This window comes from Tamandua tetradactyla, chromosome 4 (genome assembly GCF_023851605.1).
Source record: "Tamandua tetradactyla isolate mTamTet1 chromosome 4, mTamTet1.pri, whole genome shotgun sequence".
Classification (NCBI taxonomy): Eukaryota; Metazoa; Chordata; class Mammalia; order Pilosa; family Myrmecophagidae; genus Tamandua; species Tamandua tetradactyla.
In genome coordinates, this window is record NC_135330.1 from 186,495,740 (window position 1) to 186,502,163 (window position 6,424).

The following is a 6,424-nucleotide window of genomic DNA, read 5'->3' on the forward strand; positions in this document are numbered from 1 at the left end:
CCAAAGATAAATATAGGTTGAAAGTGAAAGGTTGGGAAAAGATATTTCATGCAAACAACAACCAGAAAAGAGCAGGAGTGGCTATACTAATATCCAACAAATTAGACTTCAAATGTAAAACAGTTAAAAGAGACAAAGAAGGACACTATATACTATTAAAAGGAACAATTAAGCAAGAAGACATAACAATCATAAATATTTATGCACCGAACCAGAATGCCCCAAAATACGTGAGGAATACACTGCAAACAATGAAGAGGGAAATAGACACATCTACCATAATAGTTGGAGACTTCAATTCACCACTCTCATCAATGGACAGAACATCTACACAGAGGATCAATAAAGAAATAGAGAACCTGAATATTACTATAAATGAACTTGACTTAACAGACATTTATAGGACATTACATCCCACAACAGCAGGATACACCTTTTTTTCAAGTGCTCATGGATCATTCTCAAAGATAGACCATATGCTGGGTCACAAAGCAAGTCTTAACAAATTTAAAAAGATTGAAATCATACACAACACTTTCTCGGATCATAAAGGAATGAAGTTGGAAATCAATAATAGGCGGAGGGCCAGAAAATTCATAAATACATGGAGGCTCAACAACACACTCTTAAACAACAAGTGGGTCAAAGAAGAAATTGCAAGAGAAATTAGTAAATACCTAGAGGCAAATGAAAATGAAGATACAACATATCAAAACTTATGGGACGCAGCAAAGGCAGTGCTAAGAGGGAAATTTATTGCCCTAAATGCCTTTATCAGAAAAGAAGAAAAGGCAAAAATGCAGGAATTAACTGTCCACTTGGAAGAACTGGAGAAAGAACAGCAAACTAATCCCAAAGCAAGCAAAAGGAAAGAAATAACAAAGATTAGAGCAGAAATAAATGAAATTGAAAACATGAAAACAATAGAGAAAATCAATAAGACCAGAAGTTGGTTCTATGAGAAAATCAACAAGATTGATGGGCCCTTAGCAAGATTGACAAAAAGAAGAAGAGAGAGGATGCAAATAAATAAGATTAGAAATGAAAGAGGAGACATAACTACTGACCTCACAGAAATAAAGGAGGTAATAACAGGATACTATGAACAACTTTACGCTAATAAATACAACAATTTAGAAGAAATGGACAGGTTCCTGGAAAGACATGAACAACCAACTTTGACTCAAGAAGAAATAGACGACCTCAACAAACCAATCACAAGTAAAGAGATTGAATTAGTTATTCAAAAGCTCCCTAAAAAGAAAAGTCCAGGACCAGACGGCTTCACATGTGAATTCTATCAAACATTCCAGAAAGAATTAGTACCTACTCTCCTCAAACTCTTCAACATAATCGAAGTGGAGGGAAAACTACCTAATTCATTCTATGAAGCCAACATCACCCTCATACCAAAACCAGGCAAAGATATTACAAAAAAAGAAAACTACAGACCAATCTCTCTAATGAATACAGATGCAAAAATCCTCAATAAAATTCTAGCAAATCGTATCCAACAACACATTAAAAGAATTATACATCATGACCAAGTAGGATTCATCCCAGGTATGCAAGGATGGTTCAACATAAGAAAATCAATTAATGTAATACACCATATCAACAAATCAAAGCAGAAAAATCACATGATCATCTCAATTGATGCAGAGAAGGCATTTGACAAGATTCAACATCCTTTCCTGCTGAAAACACTTCAAAAGATAGGAATACAAGGGAACTTCCTTAAAATGATAGAGGGAATATATGAAAAACCCACAGCTAATATCATCCTCAATGGGGAAAAATTGAAAACTTTCCCCCTAAGATCAGGAACAAGACAAGGATGTCCACTATCACCACTATTATTCAACATTGTGTTGGAAGTTCTAGCCAGAGCAATTAGGCAAGAAAAAGAAATACAAGGCATCAAAATTGGAAAGGAAGAAGTAAAACTATCACTGTTTGCAGACGATATGATACTATATGTAGAAAACCCAGAAAAATCCACAACAAAATTACTAGAGCTAATAAATGAGTACAGCAAAGTAGCAGGCTACAAGATCAACATTCAAAAATCTGTAGCTTTTCTATACACTAGTAATGAACAAGCTGAGGCGGAAATCAAGAAACGAATCCCATTTACAATCGCAACTAAAAGAATAAAATACCTAGGAATAAATTTAACCAAAGAGACAAAAAACCTATATAAAGAAAACTACAAAAAACTGTTAAAAGAAATCACAGAAGACCTAAATAGATGGAAGGGCATACCGTGTTCATGGATTGGAAGACTAAATATAGTTAAGATGTCAATCCTACCTAAATTGATTTACAGATTCAATGCAATACCAATCAAAATCCCAACAACTTATTTTTCAGAAATAGAAAAACCAATAAGCAAATTTATCTGGAAGGGCAGTTTGCCCCGAATTGCTAAAAACATCTTGAGGAAAAAAAACGAAGCTGGAGGTCTCGCGCTGCCTGACTTTAAGGCATATTATGAAGCCACAGTGGTCAAACAGCATGGTATTGGCATAAAGATAGATATATCGACCAATGGAATCGAATAGAGTGCTCAGATATAGACCCTCTCATCTATGGACATTTGATCTTTGATAAGGCAGTCAAGCCAACTCACCTGGGACAGAGCAGTCTCTTCAATAAATGGTGCCTAGAGAACTGGATATCCATATGCAAAAGAATGAAAAAAGACCCATCTCTCACACCCTATACAAAAGTTAACTCAAAATGGATCAAAGATCTAAACATTAGGTCTAAGACCATAAAACAGATAGAGGAAAATGTTGGGAGATATCTTATGGATCTTACAACTGGAGGTGGTTTTATGGACCTTAAACCTAAAGCAAGAACACTGAAGAAGGAAATAAATAAATGGGAGCTCCTCAAAATTAAACACTTTTGTGCATCAGAGAACTTCATCAAGAAAGTAGAAAGACAGCCTACACAATGGGAGACAATATTTGGAAACGACATATCAGATAAAGGTCTAGTATCCAGAATTTATAAAGAGATTATTCAACTCAACAACAAAAAGACAGCCAACCCAATTACAAAATGGGAAAAAGACTTAAACAGACACCTACCAGAAGAAGAAATACGGATGGCCAAGAGGCACATGAAGAGATGCTCAATGTCCCTGGCCATTAGAGAAATGCAAATCAAAACCACAATGAGATATCATCTCACACCCACCAGAATGGCCATTATCAACAAAACAGAAAATGACAAGTGCTGGAGAGGATGCGGAGAAAGAGGCACACTTATCCACTGTTGGTGGGAATGTCAAAGGGTGCAACCACTGTGGAAGGCAGTTTGGCGGTTCCTCAAAAAGCTGAATATAGAATTGCCATACGACCCAGCAATACCATTGCTAGGTATCTACTCAAAGGACTTAAGGGCAAAGACACAAACGGACATTTGCACACCAATGTTTATAGCAGCGTTATTTACAATTGCAAAGAGATGGAAACAGCCAAAATCTCCATCAACAGAAGAGTGGCTAAACAAACTGTGGTATATACATACGATGGAATATTATGCAGCTTTAAGACAAGATAAACTTATGAACCATGTAATAACATGGATGGACCTAGAGAATATTATGCTGAGTGAATCCAGCCAAAAACTAAAGGACAAATACTGTATGGTCCCACTGATGTGAACGGACATTCGAGAATAAACTTGAAATATGTCATTGGTAACAGAGTTCAGCAGGAGTTAGAAACAGGGTAAGACAATGGGTAATTGAAGCTGAAGGGATACAGACTGTGCAACAGGACTAGATACAAAAACTCAAAAATGGACAGCACAATAATACCTAATTGTAAAGTAATCATGTTAAAATACTGAATGAAGCTGCATCTGAGCTATAGGGTTTTTTTTGTTTTTGTTTGCTTGTTGGTTTGTTTGTTGTTGTTGTTTTTTACTATTACTACTACTTTTATTTCTTTTCTTTATATTAACATTTTATATCTTTTTCTGTTGTGTTGCTAGTTCCTCTAAACCGATGCAAATGTACTAAGAAACAATGATCATGCATCTATGTGATGATGTTAAGAATTACTGAGTGCATATGTAGAATGGTATGATTTCTAAATGTTGTGTTAATTTCTTTTTTTTTTCCGTTAATAAAAATAAAAAATAAAAATAAAAAAAAAAGATATGAATTCTGTACAAAGAGTAAATAATATTGGCGTATGGGGAGACTACTAGTACAGGCTATGGTCTATATTTAACTGGAAGATATCAACAATACCACAGCAACAATTCTGGAGGTAGGGAAGACAAGTGTTAAGAGGAGGTTTAGATTTTTTATTTGGTGAGGATGTGTGTATCTGTTATTTTTCCCTTTGGAGCAATGAAAATTGTCTAAAATTGAGGGTGCTGATGATCACACAACTAAGGGATGTTAATGTGAGACATGTATCATCGACTGTGGACATTATACCTGATGCCCAATGGAAGCAGGTGGCTGAAGGATACATTGACTGAGAAGTAGAATCATGTACTGTGGTATATACATATGGTGGAATATTGTGCAGCTACAAAAAGGAACAAAGTTGCTAGTCATTAGGCATGTAATGAGGTGAATGAAACTTGGGGGCATTATGTTGTGCAAAATAAGCCAGAAACAAAAGAGCAAATACTTATAAGAAATTTGGAACCTAGGTTGTAACCTCTCCTAGCAGTCACATTTAGTCTGGAGCTGTAAATGTTATTTCTAGGTTTTGAGATGCTGTGCCATATGTGTATAACCTGGTATCTCTGGAACTTTGGCTACCTGTGTGACACCTAAGACTCAGAGTTGGAGTTCCAAGGCTCTGAAAGTCAGCATTGCTACATACAATAACTGTTAAAGAAACTGAAAAAGAGATCAAACTTCAGAGATAAGGACAAAGCTGATTGGGATAGAACTAAGGTAAATCAGAATACAGGAGTAAGGATGACATTGTCGGTATTTTAGAACTTCAGCCTTCAACTACTGTATGAGACCTAAGGGAGAGAGGTTTAAGTTGTCAAATACCTAAGTTTTCTGTAGCACATAATCAAACTTAACCTATCTGTTAAGTTAAGAACAAGGGCTTAGCTTATTGACTTGGGAGTCCCTAATGTTTGAGAGAGTATCAGGGGGTTTCCTGGTGGGAAAGCTTAATAGTTCCATATTTTTTCTCCCAGCCATCAAGGAACCTGTCTGTTAAGTTTGATAGCTCATACTACTGTATGAGACCAAAGGAAGAGAGGTTTAAGATGTCAAAAACTTAAATTTTCTGTAGCAAATAATCAAACTTAACTTGTCTATTAAGTTTGAGAGCTCATTTAGACAACCCAAACATATGGATTCCCGAATGGGAATAAGGGCTAGTAATTCTGTATAGAAGCTTAATATAATACCCAGATAAATCCCAGAGTTTGTTGAGCAGATAATTAAAAAGTATTGGTAAAGTCCCTTGAGGGCTGGGAGGAAAAATATGGAACTATTAAGCTTTCCCACCAGGAAACCCCCTGATACTCTCTCAAACATTAGGGACTCCCAAGTCAATAAGCTAAGCCCTTGTTCTTGAGGTTTGATCTCATGAAACCTATTTCTGTAGCAGAGAAGTTAAATCTACCTGTAGTTATGCCCAAGAGTTGCTTTCAGAAAACCTCTTTTGTTGCTCAGATGTGGCCTCTCTCTCTCTCTAAACACAACTCTGCAAGTAAAATCACTGCCCTCCCCCCTACATGGAACATAACATTCAAGGGTGAACGTCTCCCCTGGTACCATGGGATTGACAATGCCTTCCTGACCAAGAGGGAAAAAAGAAATGTAACAAAATAAAGTATCAGTGACTAAGACAGTTCAAATAGAGTCGAGACGCTATTCTGGAAGCTACTCTTATGCTAGCTTCAGCTAGATATTGCTAACTACCAAACCCCAATCAAAACCATTACTGTCAATCCCAAAGAACACCCAAGGATTTATCTGAGATTCTACAAATGTTTCACACACTGAAATTACGTTCCAAAAACCTACAACCTCCAGATGTTTTCCTAGGCCAGACAAGTCCTGAAATCTAAAGGGGCTAGCCTCTCCAAGAACATCAACTTAGTTCCATCCCCCTATCCTATATTATTGACACCCCTTTCCAACATGACCACGTTAGAATGAGCATAGCCCAAATAACCCTAAAGATTGGGAGAAGAGTCAAAGAAGAAGGAAGAGTTATAACATAGAAGATAGGATTTAACAAAGGAGTATGATATTGAATCATTATATTGATACTTCTTTTTATTCTCCAGAGTCTTGGAGAACCTAGAAGGAAAAACCTGAAATTGTGGAACTGAAACCCATACCAAACTCTGAAATCTGTTCTATAAGTACTTGTTACAAGTTACTTTGAAATTTATTGCTTTTTTATACATATGTTTC